This window comes from Pan paniscus, chromosome 4 (assembly GCF_029289425.2).
Source record: "Pan paniscus chromosome 4, NHGRI_mPanPan1-v2.0_pri, whole genome shotgun sequence".
Lineage (NCBI taxonomy): Eukaryota > Metazoa > Chordata > Mammalia > Primates > Hominidae > Pan > Pan paniscus.
In genome coordinates this window covers 149,479,249-149,500,521 of record NC_073253.2, presented here as the reverse complement: position 1 = coordinate 149,500,521, position 21,273 = coordinate 149,479,249, and the positions used below count along the sequence as shown (strand labels likewise).

The 21,273-nt window shown below is 42.7% G+C and overlaps 1 protein-coding gene and 1 long non-coding RNA gene across 6 annotated transcripts in view; one reads left to right on the top strand and one right to left on the bottom strand.

Moving 5' to 3' along the window:
• The window catches only part of GALNT10 (polypeptide N-acetylgalactosaminyltransferase 10), a 231,330-nt gene that overhangs the window by 127,699 nt on the left and 82,358 nt on the right, over nucleotides 1–21,273 (bottom strand). The window contains exon 1 of one of the 3 annotated variants that reach the window (XM_063604275.1): nucleotides 3,320–3,912. The exons of the other annotated variants lie outside the window; for them this stretch is intronic. The gene's annotated coding sequence lies outside the window, so the exon portion shown is untranslated. Of the gene's footprint in view, nucleotides 1–3,319; nucleotides 3,913–21,273 lie in introns of those variants that run through there. 3 annotated transcript variants of the gene reach the window in all.
• Nucleotides 1–21,273, top strand: part of LOC129393035 (uncharacterized) — a 156,192-nt gene that overhangs the window by 109,129 nt on the left and 25,790 nt on the right. For 2 of the 3 annotated variants that reach the window (XR_008625460.2, XR_010112136.1), the window contains one exon: nucleotides 15,591–15,835. This is a non-coding gene — a long non-coding RNA (uncharacterized LOC129393035). Of the gene's footprint in view, nucleotides 1–15,590; nucleotides 15,836–17,571 lie in introns of those variants that run through there. The other variant, XR_010112137.1, reaches the window with a different exon arrangement.

The window sequence follows — 21,273 nt, the reverse complement described above, 5'->3', positions numbered from 1 at the left end:
CCCAGGGGCTGGGCTTTGACAGCATTTATCATTTACCTGGGGAGGTGAGCCCACCCTCATGCGCCCATTAGGAAGCAGTTTCCCTAATTAAAGGAGGCTGCATTCCAGTGACTGGGGTCAGCAGAAGGAACCTGATACTTTCTCAAGCCAACAGTCAAGTCAAAGGCCTCCAGGCCCAGAGCCTTCCCCAGGTAATGCTGTACCACACAGCTACTTACATATCTTCCATGTTCATGTAAATACTTTCTGAAACACCTTGCCCATTACAAATCTTGCAGACTTGTTCTTGCCACTGTGGCAGGCAGAATCCAATAGTGCTATTTCCTATATAATTAACTTCAAAGGCCCTGATGTGTGGTGTGCTGGACATTAGTGCTAACAAGAAGCCCCCTGAATAAAATCGTCCCTGCGCTTGTTTATTAAGCCTCTGGCTGATCCCTGTGTTAGCAGGTTTTCCACAATGGCTCAACATCTTTATAACAGCTCTAGTAATAATAGCAATCCTTTGTATTCTCTCTCCTATAGACCTCTCTGAATTGCAAGAAGATAATTCTGAAAGTTGGTGTGCTAGATGTCTTGGTTAGAGAGGGGAAAAAAAAACTAAGGCCGCATGCTTTCAACAGTTCTCAGCATTCTTAGAAATCACAGAAGCTGAGCTGGAAGGTCCTTATGGAACTATCTAATCAGTTCAGGATACAGTTCTATAGGAGGGGACCCCGGCACTGCCTTGGGAAGAGGAAGGCTGAGAGTAGGGGCCTGCTCTGCCTGCTCTTCAATCAGAGCAACAACACACCTGTCTTATGTACTGGGGTTCCATGTGGGATTTCATTTGAAGACAGTTCTGCTAAAAATAAATAGATATCAAATTTCCTACACAAGCAAACAAATATATCTGGAAGCTGAGCTAGGACCACTTCCCTATACCACAGACAGAGAAACCAAGCCTTGGGGTAGGCCAGGAACCTGCCCAAGGTAATATTCTGCTTCTGTGATGTCAAGGTTGATCAGTTAGGGGCTAGTTAGCTCTCCTTTCTCCAGCCCTCCCTCCCAATCTCTTTTTCCTCTTCTGCTGCCCACAGATTGGAAACTTTGGTTGATTACTTCAGCCCTGGTGGGACTAGAGGCTCTGCAAACTGAGGATCTTTTAATGGAAGGCACAAAACTAAAGGCATGGTGCTCAAAGTGTTGTATCTGAAGGGGACAGGATGGGTGCCACCTGGGAACTTGCCAGAAATGCAAATTCCCAGGGTCTTACCCTAGACCTCTAGAAGCAGAAGCTCTGGGGATGGGGCCCAGCAATCCGTGTTTTAGCAAGCTCTCGAAGAGATTCTGATACACGCTGAGGTTTGAGAACCGCTGGTCTACAATGAAGCAGATGATAATCCTACCTGATCTGTGTTGTCACATCAAGTTGAGCAGATAATTATCATAGAAGGCTGCAAAACCCTGAGGCCCGTGGGCCAAATGTGGTCACTGGCAAACAACCTGGTGGCTTTCAAGGTGCTTTTCGCTTTGGTTTGGTTTTCTTAATTCTAGTGTGAAAATGGGGAGATTTCATATTGTTTTATCAAGATTTTTGGCTTCTCTTGAAAACCTAAAAGACATGCCAGTACTGGGCTGACTTCCCTCAGCTCATCAGCTGGGCTGTGTGGATGGGGCACGTCTCCCCAGTTTGCCACAGTCCCTACCATTCCTTATTGCATTTCACCTGCCTCCCATCTCTCATTTTTGTTACCTGCCTGGCCCTGGTGAGCTTGAAACATGCTGGGATATTCAGGAATGTATCCTGGTTGGGAAAGATTAGAAACTATGAGGACTAGGAGATAAGAAGCCCTGGAGGACATGGGAGAAGTTATTTTGTTCCATGAAGTCCTAAGGCTACACTAAGGGCCAATGGTAGATGTTACTGAATGATTGAGGGGCCTCAGACAGAGAAGAAATTCCAAAAATTGGGTTGCTGCTAGGATGAAGTAAAACCATTTGGAAGAAGATATTAGAAGTGGCCAGGAATAGAAAGATTGAGTGTTCATCAGGATGTGAAGGAGAAGAATCAAGTGCAGGGTGGGACTAGTGCTTCTCAAATTTTAATGTGCAGGAGAATCATGCGCAGATCTTGTTAATGCTGATTCTGGTACAGTAGGTCTAGGGCGGGGCCTGAGATTCTGCATTTCTAACAAGAACCCAGGTGATGCTGACGCTGCTGGGCCAAAAAAGACACTTTGAGTAGCAAGGGTTAGGCAACCTTTAAAGGGCACTTCAAGAGTCTAAGATTCCATGAAGGATACTATTTCCTCTACAAGCTTGTGAAAGTCTTCCAGTGCTACTGGGAATGGGGTACAGGGATAAATCTCACTGTTTTGACCTCACAGAAGTAAACCCCTAGAATCATGTTCTCAAAATGAAACACTGGATTGCTGAACTGATGGCATTGAGAATTAAGGCTCCAAAATCCTGGGAGTTTCATACCTAACTCCACTGCCTTTGCCTTATGATGCACACTGCTCCCTCTATCCCTCCCTCCTAGGGTCTGCAGAGATGAACTATGCTGTTTTAGGTCTCATTGGTCCTTATACCTTCCCTAAACCAGGAGGACTTTGGAGCCTGCTGACACAGGGAGTTCTACATGTCTAAGCACGCAGCTGCTAGAGTCCTCAGCCATCTGAGCTAAATAGCTGCTCAGAGACAATTAGTCCACCTCCGCTCATCTTACAGATAAAGGAACTGAAGTCCAAACAAGCCAAGCTACCCAACCAAGGCCTCACAGCAGGCAAGAGGATAAAAACCATGTCCTTTGACTCCCAGGTTAGTTTTTAGTGGGAAAGAACCCTTGAGTGTGACCTTGCATGAGCTACAGGAGTCACAGGTACCTCAATTTTCCCACCTGGAAAATGGAGACGGCACTACCTGCCCAAAGGTACTTTCAGATGAACTGAGACAATCACAAACAGTATAGCCTGAGCGCTCTCCTAATTTACACATGGATTGAGGACACTGACTCCTTTAGGATTTTAAGAATCTACTGTAAATTGACATCTCACCAGATCATGTAGATATAAAACTCAAATTTTATTGTATAGGTTAAAAAGTATCCCAGTTATAGGTCTGGGCCTTCAGTAGGGTGGAAAACTAGTTTCAGTCTTAAAATTATAGAGTTGGTCAGGTGTGGTGGCTCACGCCTGTAATCCCAATACTTTGGAAGGCTGAGGTGGGCAGATCACTTGAGGTCAGTTTGAGACCAGCCTGGCCAACATGGTGAAACCGTGTCTCTACTAAAAATACAAAAAAAAAAAAAAAATTAGCTGAGTGTCATGGCACACACCTATAATCCCAGCTATTTGGGAGGCTGAGGCAGTAGAATCACTTGAACTCAGGAAGCAGAGGTTGTGGTGAGCCGCGATTGTGCAACTGCACTCCAGCCTGGGCAACAGAGTGAGACTCCATCTCAAAAAAAAAAAAAAAAAAGAAAAAAATTACAGAGTACACGGAGCCCGAAGGGCCCTAAGAATCCTATCCAAAAACTTTAACGGAAATTGTGGTCAATTTCAGGTGGTTTAGGAGCCTCTGAGGACAATCCATGGAAGTTCTAGAGATAGTGCAGATTAAGAAACCTCAGATCATCTGAACTATCACCAAATGTTTACTGACACCTACTCTGTACAAAGCAGTGTGTCAGGCACCAGGGATTCAGGTTTGACAGCACAGATACTGTGTAGGCCTAATGAGGTTTACAGAAAGATCAGTCTCTTTCAAAAGGTGGTTCTTGGAGAACCTGGGCCCTTATTATAGATGCAAATTCCTGGACTCACACCCTGAACCTACTAAGTAAAAATATCTACAGATAGGAGCCCAGGAAGATACCTTTTTTAGAAAACACATTCTCCATGTGATTCTAATTCACAATAAAGTTGGAAGACCTTTGGTCTAAATCTAGCTGCCTCATTTTACAGATACGAAATCTGAGGCTAACAGAGTAGAATGGACTTGCCCTAAATCCTACAGCTTGTCAGCCCCAAGGACCAAACCAGAGCTCGCAGTTCTCTCCCTGGAATAGACTGTAAGCTTCTTGAAGGCAGGGGCATTACACCACTGCACTTTCCTAGGCCAATACCTGACTAATCTTAGGCCCTTGAAAAATACCAGCTGAATGAATGAATGAATGCTCATCAATGGGAAGGGTAGTCTAGTTTAATGACTTGGAACATTCTGGTTCCAGAGTTAGGAAAACCTAGGTTTTACTTCCTGGGCAGGTGGAGTCCAATTTCCCTGACTGATAAATAGAGAAAACTAACAGAATAAGAGTATCTGTTGGGAGGATTAACTGAGCTAATCCGGGACAAAGTGTCCCAGTGTCTGGGACAAAGTTAGGTCCTCTCCTAGTAAAGGTGAGCTACTATGAATACATTATTTTTAGGGAAAGTTTATGAAAACACGGTATGTTCCAGTGTTTGTGATAACCATGTTTGGAGGAATAGGAGAGCAAACGGGAAACTAATAAGAAAAACTGTGGGTCCTGCAGAGGCAACCTATCTAACACCTGATTCAATTCAACTGGCTCTTGCTGATAACAGGATTTAGAATTTCCTCATTAACAGGATGTCATATGCCCACATCGAAACACAGTGTTCTTCAAGGAAAGAAAAAAGTCTTAGTTAATAGTGGCATTCTACAATAGAAACAAATGCCACAAGACCATTAACAACAGAAAAGGCAGGAACATTGCTTCTCAAAAGACAGCAATTCTTATGCAATAGCAATCACTTAATATTATGTAAAAGAGCACGTCTGGATTTTTCAATCCAGAGGTAATTTTAAGTTTCTTTAATTCTGTAAGCTCAAAGATTTGTCTACAAAAGCTGTAATTATTTTCCTTCAACAACCATCTTTTGCTACTTTGCTTTCTCTTGGTTTCCAGATGTCCTTCTGCTACAGGAAGCAAAGGGGTTAGGAAGGAACATGGCAAGAGAAGTGAGGGAGAGTGTGTGGAGGAGACTGGCAGAATCAATGTAGAAATCACATTAAATAATAAATTGGCAATGGATTTTGACTGGCTGCTCTAAATAACTGCTTCTGGTATCTGCATGCTTTTACTTAACATTCCACTAAAAGAATTGATTAGTGTTCAAACACACACACACACAAATGGAATTTTAATCTTTGTTTAATCACTATTTAGCAGGCCTGGCAGCCTTTGGAGGTAGGAAAGAATGGTGGTGAAGCAAGCCAACTACATTCTGCTCAAGAAGGAAGATTTGTTAAAGTGCATACTCTAATCCCAAGACTGCAGACTTGGCAAAGAGCATCTCTGGCTGAGCTGGCTAGTGTCTTCAAAACAAGGAAAGGGCTGTATGCGCTCAAACAGCAGTGTTGGAAGGAAAGCTGAGCAGGTCATCTGCTTTATCCACAGTCTGAGGCTGTGTTAGAGACCAGGCTCTGCTGCAAATTTTAGGATGGCTCCCCTCCACCTTCCTCTCAAAGAACCCTACAAAGGCAATGAAATGATTTTGCTTTGAGGTTTAAATAACTATATCATTTCAAACATCTGTTTATCTACCAAGTAGATTAATAAACTTCTCTCTCTCTCTCTCTGACACACACACACATGCACACACACGCACACTCTCTCTCTCTCACACACACACACAGCAAAGCAATTTCTTCAAGATTACCTTCAAAGAGGACCAGGTAGGGCTTAATTTAGCTCAAAGCATATAAAGTTTAAACAAGGGAGTTTGGACAATCAGATAAATGTACTTTCTTCATGAGTTCTGAGGACATAAGCTGGATTGTTTTTATTAATTCATTCATGCAAACAATGATTACTGAGGGCCTACTATGGCCAAAGACCTCTGGGAGAGACAAAGATGAACAAGGTAGTCCATGGCCTCCACAAACAGCTATGAGACAAGTATATAAGGAAGGAAAACACACATACACACATACAAGCCTATAACATAGTGCCTTGAAAGCTGTACAGATGAATTCGATAGATATTTACAAAAGCCAAAAATTAAATTCTACCTGGGACGATTGGGGAAGAATTCCTGCAGAAGCAGAGTCTTTGACAGGAACCTGAGAGAAGGGGTAGGATTTTAACTGGTAGTTGAGGGGTGGGGGTTGGGGGTGGAATCCAGCTAGAGGGAAAGTATGTGGAAAGAATGCGAGTTAGAAAGTGAAGGGCATATTTACTTTAGGGCAAGGAGCCTGATTTGGCTGGAGTGAGCAGGATGCAAAAGTGAGTCACGAGCAATAAGACCAGGAAGGAAGTCTGGACCAGAATTGGAGGGCCTTACATTTGAGCTGCTTGGCAGGTGGCAGCCACAGTAAGCCTTTGAGCAAGGAACAGGCTGAAGTAGAACTCCAAGAATAAAATACGTTACTACCTTTCCACTTTCAATTAATCTCAGAATCCTCCTCCTCCCATGAGAAATGCAAGGAGAAAGATGATTTTGTTTTCATTCAGAGAAAATGTCCCCTTTTCATAGGCTGAGGATCATTCATTCTGGTACCCCACAGTTAGACTTAAGTGAGGCTGACCTAACCCTAGCACCTATTCAGTAGGCTGCTGTTTTGAGAAAACTTAACTTTCACTATAACCAGGACCAAGCTGTATGAGAAAACAATCAAACATGAATGGCACTATTTATGAATGGAAGGAGGCACTACAACCCAGCAACCACGAGACTACGTCTGCTGGGCCCACGTCAGGCAAGTCCTGCTGTTCCAATCAGCAATGGGGCTGTGTCTGTTGTCCCCACTCCAGTAACTCCATTGTCTCAACACCAGGATGCTGAAATCTGAAATCTAGCCCTTCTCTAAGAGGGGAAGGTCACTCACAGATAGGAGCCATTGTTTCAAAGGGCTGATCCTGTGTTTCCAAGGGCAGAACCATATCAACCCTCCAATTCCTTTGTTTGGTGTAGGTGGCTCTAGAAAAGGTCATTTGCTACGTAAGGCATGAAAGCTCATTAAAAGATTTTTTAAACAGCAGGGAGAAAAAAAAGCCAAGATACTTTGGAATGTCTGTTATCTAAAGGGCAAATAGAACCTTCAGTAGCTTTTCCCTTCCATTCTAAAAGAATAATTTCAACACTTTCTTCAGGATAAGTGCCCAAATGTTTTATCACTGGAAAAAAAAAAAAAAAAAAAACCAAATCGACTCTGATCGATAATTTGATAATGTTCATCTGAGTCTCTTACCTATCAATCCATCTGTCCATCTGTCTGTCTGTCCATCTGTCCATCAACTTAAGTGTATGATGAACACAAGCACAAATCAAGCCTTGTGCTAGGTGCTGAGGATATACTGGTGAGGAAGACGGACGGGGTCCTACTCTCATAGAGCTTATAGAAGTATGTGTGGTGGTGGGGAAATGCAGACTTTCATCCGAAACTACAGGTAAATTAAAAAAGCTACAGTGGCAGGCCATAAAAGAGGGGTACATGGTACAAAGAGAGTCCCTTTCTTTCAGATCAGACTGGGGGGATCTGATCCAGCCTGCAAGGTTTTCTTGAGAAAATTGGATTACAGGTTAACTCAGTAGAAAGAGGAGTACAGAGCATTCCAGATAGAGGGAAAAGTAAAGATATGCAAAGATTCTGTGGCTGAGCAAACATGAATCATAGGAGGGCCTGGAAGAGCAGTGTGTGTGGTGCACAGAGAAGCAGGGAAAGTCTGGTAGGAATGAGAGGTGGACAGGGGTGAGGATTCTGTCTTTCCTCCAGGAGCATTTAGAAATACAAGTGTATAAGGAGGTGATAAGATCAGGTTGCATTTGGAAAGCTCTCTTGTAGCCAAGTGGAAAAGGGATTAGGAGGCCAAGAGGAGGGGTGGAGGCTGGGAAGGAGGCTATCACAGTGGTGCAGGCAGAGATGATGCTAGCTTGTGCTGGGAAGGCAGAAGTAGGGGTGGGCACACACAGATTTTTTTTAAAAATAGGGTTACTAGGGTCCTGTGGGTTTGAGTCAAGAAATATAGCCTGAGAACTTGGACAGTCAGGTGAGAAGTTCATCTGTAAGATCTGGATATCAATAGTCCCAGAGATGCAGGTGAAACCCACCTGGGACCTGAGCCCAGCTCTCCCCTCACCTAGCCTGGTGTCTGTGTCATCACCTTACTTTTAAGTTCCAATACTGTCCATAGAAAGCAAGTCAGGAAATCAGACCTAATGAGATAGGATTTTATGTCTATTTCACCTTCAAGAATTCAGTGACACATAGTCAAGAAAGAAGAGAGAAATCCTACAAGGGTGGTGGCGAGCCTCCCGTGCTCATGTAGAGTGTGCCTTTGCCCTCACAGTGTCCCTGGAGGCCCCAGTTCTCTCCGGCCCCTGGAAGTGTGAGCGCTCTGTGCTGGGGGAGCCTACTCTAGGAAGATAAGTATTTTCATTACCTCAGAAGGCACTGTGATTACTTCAACCAAAGAAACAGTTATCACTGGTGTTCAAGCTGGAGTTAAAACTGCCTACACTGGACTTTTGAGAGGTGGTGTGTCTTCATATTCCATGGGCGATTGTCAAGGGTGATTCTGATTTTGTGTTATTTTCACCTTAAGTGGTGGGTTTATTATAGCCTAACTCTTTCATGAGATTAGACTTGACTATATTATTATCGTCATTATATCCACTTTGTAGATGAGAAAACTGAGGCTTGGAGAGAAAATCGATATGAAAGCGTTTTGCAAACTGCCAACTGCCACATGAGTGTAATCATCACAGCTAATAGCACCTACCACATGTACCTGCCCATTCCTTCCCAAACTCAGTATCTAGAAAGGCTGCAGGAACATAGCTCTCAAATAAGGAAAATGTGCTGAGATGAATCATACTTCTGTACCAAGAGGGCAACTCACAAGAGGTTTTGAAAATCTCAGTCTAGCTGATGTGTGATCAATCACAGGAAAGCCCCTAGAAAGTGCTCTTCTTAGAGGCTTGACGGGCTGGGCAGGAGCAAGGGCTGCAATATTGCTCTGCACAGCAGCTGTGGATGGGTAAAAAGAAAAAAAGGAACTGGAAAGCTCATCAGAAGGCAAGTTCCTACTTTTCAGAGAGAGACTAAAAAATGACTGCAAACACATCCTATTAGTCTCCTAGCTGGGTAAGTAGGGTTGAGCCACACAGTAATAAAGTAGTTGCTCTAATAATAGTAATAATTATAATCATAATCCCCTACATTCTGAAGACAGCAGACCAAAGTGAAGAAGACCATCTGCTTTGGCATCAGAAATGCCTAGGCTTGTGCCACAGTTCTGTTTATTAGCTCTCTGATCTTGGGCAAGTTACGCTATTTTCACAAGCCTTGGTTTCCCAACTGTAAAATGGGGGAAATTAATAGTACCTAGCATAAAGGTTATTATGAGGATTAAATGAGATGCAGCAAGTATAGCTCTTAGCAGTGTTTGGTATCTAGAAAGCACTAGCAATGCTAGCTACCATTATTAGTTACTACTTGGTAGTATTTTATAATTTACAAAGCATTTTTATATTTATGTCCCATTCCTTCCTCTCAGTTGCACCAGGGTAAAAGCAGACATCACCAACCTATTGTAATATCCTTCCTTGTAGATCCCAGACTTCGAGAATCTTTCTCAACACTGTGCTGCAAGCAGCGCTTACCCATCAGCTGGCATTGGTCAGGGGACAGGACCCATCTGCCACAGCTGCCTTAAGCTGGAAGAGTGAATTTCCAAGTACACCTGGTAGACAGTGACCCACTGGTTGATTTCCACAATCTTGGCTCCTTGAGCTGGCTGGCTGCTCACTGCTTGCAAAGGTCCCCCAAGACGGGGAGAGGGGTAGGGGCATGGGGAAGCAACATGTGACTGATGGTAGTCCCCTCCTCTTTGGACTCCTTCCTGGCCCAGGAGGAAAGTCTCTGCCTGGACAATGATGTTGGCCTCCTCCATCTCCCATCTTGGAAACTGAGAACTCTCTGAACTCTTCTTCTTTGTTTCTCTTAGGGTGGAGGCCACGAAAGGCTCTGAATCTCCTGGGCAGCACGCAGCCCCTTACCTATCCCACCTCACTCTCACTCTGTCACTCTGGTATTCTTGTTTTTATTTATTTATTTTTTTTAAGAGATAGGATCTTGCTCTGTTGCCCAGGCTGGCTTGCAGTAGCATGGTGATAGCTCACTGCAGCTCCAGCCTTGACCTCCTGGGCTCAAGCAATCCTCCTGCCTCAGCCTCCCAAGAAACTAAGACTACAGGTACATGCACCACCACACCTGGCTTTTTTTTTTTTTTAACAGACGAGGTCTTATTATGTTGCCCAGGTTGGTCTCAACCTCCTGGCCTTAGGTGATCATCCCACCTGGGACTCCCAAAGTGCTGAGATTACAGGCGTGAGCCATCATGCCCAGCCTCTCTTGTTCTTATATAACGATTTCTTAGATATATGGTGTCCCAGGCAGGATGTGTGAGGTGCAACCAAAAGACAGCACAAAGGACAGTCTTCCCAGACCACAGCAAACTGCTATGAATGCAGATGCTCCCACAGGAATCATCTAAACCCTCAGGCAAGCTTCCCTAACCCCTCTGGCTAGATCACTGCCCCTGATATGGGACCTTACAGCATCCTCACTGCTCCTTTGTGACTTCACATTCATTTGGATGATCATTTGAATATTGTCTATCTCTCCCCAAATTGTGAGCTCTATGAGAAGACATCAATTTCTGTTGAATGAATGAATAATGAATGAATGAGTGGAGACATCTTTTATCTTTTCCAGATGAAGGAAAGGTCACCCAAGGATTAGACATGTCTAATATAGTCCAAAGATTTAATACCATAAAAGGGTTCTGAGGATTGACTTTATCCTATGACTAAATGGCTTCAGGTCAACTTAATGGGCTACAAAGCTCAAAAGAGAGCTGGCTCACCTGATCCTAAAATAATTTTTAAAAAGATGCAACAGGCTTTGAACTCTTCCACCTTCTTCCTTCTTTCATTTTCAAATGGTTTCCTTTCTGGATTCCTAACTAAGGCTTGTGGCAGAAATTGCTGTATATCCCCTAGGAGCCGTTCTTTTCTTCCACAGTAATAAGAATTTTAGCTGGGAATATGATTGCTCAGAATAAAGATGATATTTTCCTGACATCCTTGTAGCTAGATGTGGCTTGATTGGGTTCTGTCAATGAGAGGCGAGTGGAGGAGCTGCATGGTAGCCTGCTATGGTTTGAGCATGATCCCCAAAGTTTGTGTGTTGGAAACTGAATCCCCAGTGCAACAGTACTGGGAGGTGGAACCTTTAAGATGTGATTAGCTCATGAGAGCTCTGCCCTGATGAATGGATTAATGCTGTTATGGAGAGAGTGGGTTAATTACTGTGAGAGCAGCGTCCTTATAAAGGATGAATTTGGTCCCAACCATCTCTCTCACCCATGTGATGCTTTCTACCACCTTATATCGCAGCAAGAAAGCCCTCAGCTGATGCTGCCCTTGATCTCGGACTTCCCAGCCTCAGGAACTGTGACCAAATACATTTCTTTTCTTTATACATTATCCAGTTTCTGGCATCTGTTATTACAGCACAAAACAGGTTAAGAGCCAGCCTCATGGAACTTACCAGAAAAAACTACTAATGTGCACTTTTGCCTTTCTTGTTTATCCCTTCCTCTATCTTGCTGCCTAGAATGCAAAGGCCACCATGATGGACCATGAGGTGCCTCCATGCCCTAGGGATGGCTGAAGCCATCAGCAGGGGGTACAGGTTCTTGAGGACTTCAGGGGGCAGAACTATGATACTAGTCCTGGACTTCAAACCTTCAGACTTTGAAGTGAGAGAAAAATACACTATCTTGTTTGAACCATTCAAATATAATCGTAACCAATATAAGATTCTTCTCTTCAGGCTTGAAAGACTGAGGAACAGCTTAGCTTAGGTTAGGGTGTGGAGAGGTCCTTGAAGGAGGACCCAAAAGACACAGGCTTCAGTTTCCTGGCTGTGCATTTATGAAGAGCAGGACCTTAGGCAGGTACCCTTGTCTTTCCAGGTCTCCATTATTTGATGGTAGAATGGGGATCAAAATAATATCTGCCCATGACATGATTATCTATAAAACAAATGCTAAGGAATCTACAAAAAAGCTAGTAGAGCTGATGAGTTTAGCAACGTCAAAAGATATAAGGTCAATATACAAAAATCAATCTTATTTCTAAATACTATCAATGAAACATCGAAAACTGATGTTAAAATACTGATTTCCACGGTGTCAAAAATATCAAATAGTCGAGATACATTTAACAAAATGTGTAAGACCTATACACTGAAAACTACAAAACACTGCTAGAGAAATCAAAGATCTAAATAAATGGAGAGATACGTCATGTTTATTGGTCAGAAGACTCAATATTGTTAAAATGTGAGTCCTCTCAAAATTGATCTATCAACTCAAGTTATCCTTTATAGAAACTGATATTCAACAGACCTGGAAAAATGCCAAAATAATTCTTTTTCAAAAGAGGGGCAAAGTTGGAGGACTTACATGTCCTAATTTCGAGGCACTCCTGGGATACAGTGACCAACAGAGAGTGGCCCTAAGGTAAGGACAGATATGTGATCAATGGAGTGGACAGCTCATAACTATATGCATTCAGTTGTTTTTAAACAAAGGCACTAAGAAAATTCAATAGGTAAAGGATAATCTTTTCAACAAATAGTGTCCAAACAATTAGATATTCATATGTCAAAAAAATACACCTCATACTTCCTCACACCCTACATGATATAAACTTGAAATAGATCATAGACCTAAGCGTAAGAGCCAAAACTATAAAATTTGTAGAAGAAAGTATGTGAGAAAATCTTAGTGACTTTGGTTTAGGCAAAGGTTTCTTAAAGAGGACACAAACTGCAATAAAATATGAATAAGTTGGAATTCATCACAATTGAAAACTTCGGTTGTTTAAGGGACAAGCCATGAACTGGGAGAATATATCTGCAAAACATGTATCTTTTAAAATAATATTTTTAATGGACACATAATAATTGTACATACCTATAGGGTACAAAATGATATTTTGATACCTGCATATAATGTATAATGATCAAATTAGGGTAATTAGCATATCCATCACCTCAAACCTTGATCACTTCTTTGTGTTAGGAACATTCAAAATCCTCTCTTCTAGCTATTTGAAAAAATATAATAAATTATTGTTTACTACAGTCATCCTACAGTGCTATAGAACACTAGAACTTAGTCCTATCTAAGCTGTAATTTTGTATCCATTAACCTACCTCTTCCTATCTCCTCTACCCATTCCCTTCCCAGTCTCTAGTAACCACTATTCTACTCTCTACTTCTATGAGGTCAACTATCTTAGCTCCCACGTATGAGTGAGAATATGCGATATTTGTCTTTCTGTGCCTGGTTTATTTCCCTTAACATAACTACCTCCAGTTTCATCCATGTTGCTGCAAATAACATAATTTCATTCTTTTTTATGGCTGAAAAATATTCTATTCTGTATATATACCACATTTTCTTTATCCATTTATCTGCTGATGGATACTTAGGTGGATTCCTTATCTTGCTGCAATAAACATGAGAGTACAGATGTCTCTTTGACAGGCTGATTTCCTTTTCTTTGGATATATACCCAGAAGTGGGATTGCTGGATTATATGGCAGTTCTATTTTTAGCTTTCTGAGGAACTTCCATACTGCATAAAACACGTATTTGATTAAGGACATATTCAGAATGCATAAAGAACTCATACCAGCCTGGGCAACACAGTGAGACCCCATCTCTATAAAAACAAAATAAAAAAAAAATTTGTCAGGTGTGGTGGCACATTCCTATAGTCCCAGCTACTTGGGAGGATGAGATGGGAGGATTGCTTGAGCCTAGGAGTTTGAGGCTGCAGTGAGTCAAGTACACAATGTCACTATAGGGAAAGGCAAATCAAAACTACCATTAAGCCAGGTGCGGAGGCTCATGCCTGTAATACTAGCACTTTGGGAGGCCGAGGCAGGTGGATCACCTGAGGTCAGGAGTTCGAGACCAGCCTGGCCAACATGGTGAAACCCCATCTCTACTAAAAATACAAAATTAGCTGGGTGTGGTGGTGCGTGCCTGTACTCCCAGCTACTTGGGAGGCTGAGGCAGGAGAATTACTTGAACCTGGGAGGCAGAGGTTGTGGTGAGCCGAGATCGCGCCATTGCACTCCAGCCTGGGCAACAAGAGCAAAGCTCCATCTCAAAAAAAAAAAAAAAAACAAAACAACAACAACAACAACAAAAACTAGCATTAAATATCATTTTACACCTGCTAGGCTAGCTATAATTTAAAAAGTGGAAAACAACAAGTGTTAGTGAGGATGTGGGTGGAGAAACTGAAACCTTTGTGCACTGCTAGTAAAAATGCAAAATGGTGCAGCTGCTGTTAAAAAGTTTTGTGGTTTCCAAAAGGTTAAATGTAGAACTACCATATGATCCAACAATTCCATTTTAGGTATGTATCTAAAAGAACTGAAAGCAGGGACTCAAACAGACATTCCTAGGCCAATGTTCATAATAGTCACATTACCACAATAGACAAAAGGTAGCAACAACTCAAGTGTCCATTAATAGATGAAGGTAGAAACAAGATGTGACATATATAAAATGGAATATTATTAAGTCATAAAGAAGAATGGAATTTTGATATCTACTACAACATGGATAGACCTTGACCATATTATGCTTAGTGAAACAAGCCTGACACAGAAGGTCATACATTGTATGATTCCACTTATATGAGGTACCTAGAATAGGCAAACTCATAAAGACAGAAAGTAGAACAGAGGTTACAGAGGAGTAAGAACGAGGATTGTTGTTTACAGGGAGTTATTGTTGGGAATCATTAAAAAATTGGGTATAGATAGTGGTAATGGTTACATAGCATTGTGAACATATTTAATGCCACACAATAGTACACTTATGAATGGTTAAAATGACAACTATTATATTCATTTAGCACAATAAAAAAATACCTCCCTTCTCCTCCCCTCTAAAAAAGCCAATTCTTCTCGTTTTCAACTCTTACATATTCTAATACCCTTCTGGTGATTCATAATGTATATTAGCATATTAAAGGCTCTTTGAAGTCACACAGAAAAGAAAGCTGTCTAACTTTGTTTAATCCAGCATTTCACAAGTTTATTTGACTAGAAGTCCCCAACTCCAACAACCACTCATCTACCCCCACCCACTAGACAATGATTAATACCCTAGGAAGCTCACAGACTTTTTTGATGCTTATAAGATTGGGTTGATGAGGGAGAATACAACATGATTCTTCCCCTTGGCAGTGTGCAATCCAGTTTTGTTTTGTTTTAAAAAAGCTCACAGACATGAAACAACTACACCAAGATTTCAAACTGACATACTAACTTGGAAGGAGGGAAATAAAGTTTATGTTAACATTTTCCAAAGGAAGGTTTCAGTCAATTTCTGAAGCATCTGTCACCCATCTGGTCCACTCATTCATCCATTCATCCATCTATCCATTCACCTAAAACATGTTTATTGTGCAATTACTATTTTTTGGCCTTAGGTTAGGTACTCCAGGGAATATCATAAAAGACAATGATTTATGTCTATGATACAGGACAGATTGGAGATCCTTTCATTTCAAAAACTGCTACTGGGACCTGGGAGAAGAACCACAAATTCTCAGAAGCCAGAAGAATGGTTCTGGGAACAGTTTTGCAGAGGAGCACCGGGGCTGGGTGTTGATAATGAGTACCACATGAGTAAAGGTAATAAAGTTGCCCTGAAATACTCCTCTTTTGTCTTTCACTCACAAAGAAGACTGTAGACTATTTTATAAGCCTGACTTCTGATAACTCTGGTTTATGGGTCACTGTACATTTTCCAAATGGTTTATTACATGCAGATTTCTCCAAAAGCCTTGGCTTAGCTTGAGAAACAATGCATTTGAATTTCTTTCATTCTAGAGTTTAGGAAGATTTCTCAGAATGACTACAGTAGATTGTGAAAGTGGTCTGAATCCTCCATCCCAGGCCCTTTGCAAAGGGATTGTGCAGCTCCTCCCATCAAGAGTGGAGTCTCTTTCCACACCTATTGAAGTTGGTCTGGCTCTGTGACTTGCCTTGGCCAAAAGAATGAGGTAGAAGTGACAGTGTGCCAGCTTGAGTCCAAGCTTCGAGAGACTTGTACTCTTTTGTACTTATTTCTCGTCCTTCTTCCTCCTCTATGGGAACAAACCCAGCCTAGTATGCTAGAAAGATGTTAGAGGCAAGCAGAAGATAAGACATGTGGAGAAGAACTGAGGTAATCCTAGACAGCTGACAGAGAGCCAAGCCCCAAGGATATGAGAGAGCCCAGCCAAGTTTAGCAGAGCTGCCCAGCCCAGCCCCAGTTGACCAGAGATACATGAGTCAGCACAGCCAAGGCCAGAGAAACCACCTGACTGATGTGTAGTCCTTTGAGCAACAACATACGGTTGTTGTTTGAGGTCACTGAGCTTTGGAGTAATTTTTTATACAGCATTGTTTATGGTAAGGAGGAATCAAATGACCTTAGAGAGGATTCAGTTCCGTTCTGTGTTTGCAAGCTAAGGTGCCAAAATAGAAATAGAACTGTTTGAATCTTGTCCTCCCACCTCATTTTTTAAGATCCAAACAACACCTATCTTCCAAGGTTCAGTTCAAACACCACATCTTCAAGAGGCCCCACTTCTATCCCCCCTCCGCTTACAAAATAATCTCCCTTCCACTAACCTCTCACTGCGCTCTCTCTGCCTCTCTCTTTTTGGAAGTTAGCACTTAAAGTCTTAAACTATAGCCATTTATATACATGTTATTCCCTCTTACTGGACTCTAAACTAGTGTTTTTAAACTATCTGTAATGAAGAACCACTTCAATTTCTAATTCACTGTGAATGAAACCATCTGTGGTAGGCAGAATTCTAAGAATGACTTCCAATGACCTTCATCCTCCTATAATCCCCTCCCCTTTGAGTGGAGATGGAACCTGTGAATATGATGAGATATCACTCCTGTGATTACATCAAGTTATATGGCAAAACGGAGATTATCCAGGTCGACTTAACCTAATCACACACAAAAAGCTGAGAGCTTTCTCCATCTGGCGGTACTGAAAGGAAGTCAAAGTGATTTGAAGAGAGAGAAGAATTAAATATGGCATTGCTGGTTTTGTAGATCAAGGGGGCCATGTATGGGTAGCCTCTAGGAACAGACAGCAACCCCTGGCCTGCACAAAAACCAGGGGCCTCAATCCTGAACTGCAAAAAACTGAATTCTGCCAACACCCTGAATGAGTCTGGAAGTGGACTCTTCTCCAGAGCCTCCAGATAAGAGCCCAGCCTGGCTGAAACATTGATTTTGGCCTTGTCAGACCCTAAGCAGAAACTCCTGTTTAGTCAGCTTAGTTAGACTCATGACCTGTAAAACTCTGAACTAATAAATTCTTATTGTTTTAAGCCACTAAATATGTAGCAACTTGTTACACAGCAATAGGAACATAATATACTTCTCAATAGTATGGCAGATTGTATTTTCAAAGGCTAGCTGCAATGAAATCTTCTGTCCCTTGTGCTCTTCTAGAACCTTTCCACAAGCTCACTGAGAGGTGGAATTTCCATCCTCTGCCTTTGAACTTGGGCAAACCTTTGTGAATGCTTCAATCAATAGAGTTTGGCAGCAGAGATGCAACGTGACTTCTGATTTCTACATGACTAGATCATAAAAGTGCCAGGCACATTTTCCTTGTTCTCTTGGGACATTCATTCTTGGATCCCAGCCACCATGCTATGAAGAAGCTCCTCTATGGAGAGGTCGACATGGAAAGGAACTGACAGCCAGCACCACCTCACCAGTCATGCGAATGAGCCATCTTGGAAGTGGATGCTGTGGCCCCTGCTGACCCACCTGGCAGGCGCTGTGTGCAGCAGAGATAAAGTGTTCTGCAAAGTCCTGCTCAAATTGTAGATTTGAACAAATGAATGACTGTTGTTCTTTTAAAGCCACTAAGTTTGGGGGCAATTTGTTAAGCACCAGTAGTAACTGAAACAAGTGTGCAGCTTGTGTCACATGCAATTCACCACACGAGCTTGACAGCGTGTGAACTGCTCTATGTCTATTCAACAAGATAAGTCTACTGAGCATGCACCTGGCTGTCATGGCAATATCAAACTACAACAAAAGTTTCTGAACAACTATCCTCAATTCCCCTATCTATCTCATTGTGAACTGGTGCTGGTCTGCAGACTACATTTTGAGAGGCATTGCTATAAAACATCTCTGGGCCAGACCCATTCTTATTCATCTCTGTATCCTCCCACGTGCTTTTTAGAATTCCTGGAAATAGGAGCAACTCAGTAAATGTTTACGAACTGAATAGAAGACCCAAAGAAAGCTGAGTCTGGAAGCTCAACTCATTCGTTTTATAGACGGTGATGTGGTAGTCCAGAGAGGTGAAGGAATACACTCAGGGTCATGGAATGAGCCCGTGGCAGAACCAGGAGAAAGCCACAGAATTCCTGAAACCTTCCAATCCAGACGTTGGAAACTCAGCTGCTTATGTATGTTGTGAAGGGGGAGTGGCCAGGTGTAAGGCACTGCAGAAATATGATGGCTGGGGGAGAGGCAAGTGCATGCATGCCCATGTGAGGGGCAGCTGCTACCCCAGCTCCAGCCAACTGTTGCCAAGTGAGGGCCAATGGAACTAGATGTTCATTTTTCAAAGAGAAGCTGGAAAATTCAGATTTCTAGGGGCTATTTCTTGATTTTTAGTTTATTACATTAGATAAACAAACATGTTTGCAGGCTAGATTTTATCTAGCAGGCCACCAATTTGCAATTCCTGAGCTGGTTGAGTACCTGTAATTTACAGATAAGGAAAAATGAGGTCCTGAGAGGTTACAGGTTTCACCAAGAACACGTAGGAAGAGGTGGCAAGGCCATTTTCTAACTTGTCCAGGAAGTTGGTGACGATGATGGTGACCCACATTTATTGAGCTCCTATCATGAGCAAGGCAATATACCAGGCACTTAGATATACAGTTTCATTTAATCTTTTCAACAGTTCCAGGAAGTAGGCACTAGTAGTTCTCCTTTTTACAGACTCCAAGAAGCTAAGCAACTTGGCAAGATAGTAGCATAAGTAAGCAGCAGGTCTGTGTTCATAAGCATGTTTTTACAAGGGGAATGGTTTTCTATCACCTTACACCATTTCAATGTCTCTTTAGCATCCTACCTATCAAAGCCCCAGGTTCAGTTTTACCTGGAATTGTTGCAAAATCCACCTTCTAACATTGTCTATCATTTCAACCCAGAAGTAACTCAAGGTTGACCTGTTTCCTGTCCTCCAGAGTCTGAATGACATTCAGCCTGTATACAGCTCATCCTCCCCAACTGTCGACTCTCCAAAGGGCCAGGGTGTGTCTGCATCTACTGCAGTACAAGCAGCAGCTTAGGCTACAGGGCTAGAATGCCCTAGCTTTCTTTGCTAAATAGAAGGGAAGCATAGAATTGAAGAGGTGAAAGGGGCTCCAGAGAAATCATATAAACCTATTATTTTCAAACTACATTCAATGGATCTCTGGAGATGCAGCAACTGGGAGGCGGAGGGGGAGCCCGGCAAGAGGGGCCCCAATTTCTTCTTTGTGATACATTAATTAGGCTTTCAAATAAGATTATGTGAAAAGTGTTCCACTGCTTTAAAAAACAAGTTTGAAAACCAATGATCTAATCCAACTCCTTCACAGCATTTTTAAAATGCCAAAAACCCTATAATTTGATTTGCAATTATAAAAGTAATAAAGGCACATGGTGAAAGATGCAGCCAAAAGGGTACAATGAAAAATAAAAATTTCTCCCTACTCCCAATCCTTACTCTCACCCCCTAGAGATAACCACTATTAACAACTGCTTGTGTATCCCCTCCAGATTTTTTAATAAACAAACTGAGCCCCAGGGATTGGCTTGTCTGAGGTTATTTGGCCAGGCTCAGGGCTATTTACTGGACATTATGCTCCTGGCAACCCTCTCTCCTTTTATAACTTGCCAAAGTCTGAAATGTTTCCACAGATTGCAAACTCTCTCCCCAGTCCACTTGCAGCATGAGAAACCATACATTATGCATCTGCTGGCCTCACTCCCTGAACAGGAAGCTTACACATCTTTTTCATGTGACTTTATTTCTCCACGATCTTTGTTTCATATGGTGGAGAAACCACCAGAATCAGGTTCTCAGTGCTGGCCAGTGTTCAAGCCAGGAGCAGCAGCTATAAAACTGCATGCTCAGCAAGTGATCTGGGCCACTAGACAGGAAGTCAGGCTTCAACCAAATTCCTGCAGGGGCCACACCTCTATATCTGTGGCCTCAGAAGATCCTCCTCCAACAGCTTAGGTTCTTCTCTGAGTGCAGTGTTAACCTCTCCACTCCTCTCCTGGCCCTGAGGCCACTCTCTCCCTAGTCCCAATCTTCCTGCCTGCCCTCTTGGCCTCAGCTGACCCCTCGCCCTCGGCATTCCCCATCTGCAGCCCCCTTTCCTAACCACCAGAAACTGCAGATCCACCTCCAGGCTGAGCCCATTTCCTACCTGATAGTCTAGAGTACACAATTCAAGGTTGCAGTAAGCTATGATCCGGCCACTGCACTCCAGCCTGGGCGACAGAGTGAGACCCTGTCTGTAAAAAAAGAGTACATATAAGACAGAGCACTCCGAGCCTCTTTCTCCCATAGAGAAGACCTGAAATGCTAACACTTATTGGACTCTCTATGTTCCAGGCTCTGTGCTAGGCAATTTCAAGTCCTTATCTTCACCACAAGCCTAGAGGGTGGCACTATTATTATCGTTCCTATTTTATAGATGAGGAAACTGACATGGAAGTGGTAGCTGGGATAGGAACATGGAGCTGGCTAACGCAAGGTTCAGGAGGGATTTGCTCAAGTTCCTGATGCAGGTGAGTGGCGCTGACCCCCAGGCCTCTGATGTCTGCCCACTATACTCCATTACACTGCCCACGTGGTGTTCCTGGAGGGACAAAACACCCACAAGTAACCCTGGTTGACTGTTACCAATTCCCCTCCCCCTGTTATCCAATAGCCTAATTCCTTCTTGAGGCTCCTGAAGAGGACCCTGAGCCTAAAAGAAGGCCATAGATCTGGGAAGAAATTAATCCCACATTACTTGTCAGCAGTGGCACAGACTCCCTGCCGTTACCTAGGTTACCTGACTGGAGTTTAAGCCACTACCGATCACTCCCCTATTTACCTTAATTAATCAGATTGGCATGGCTCCC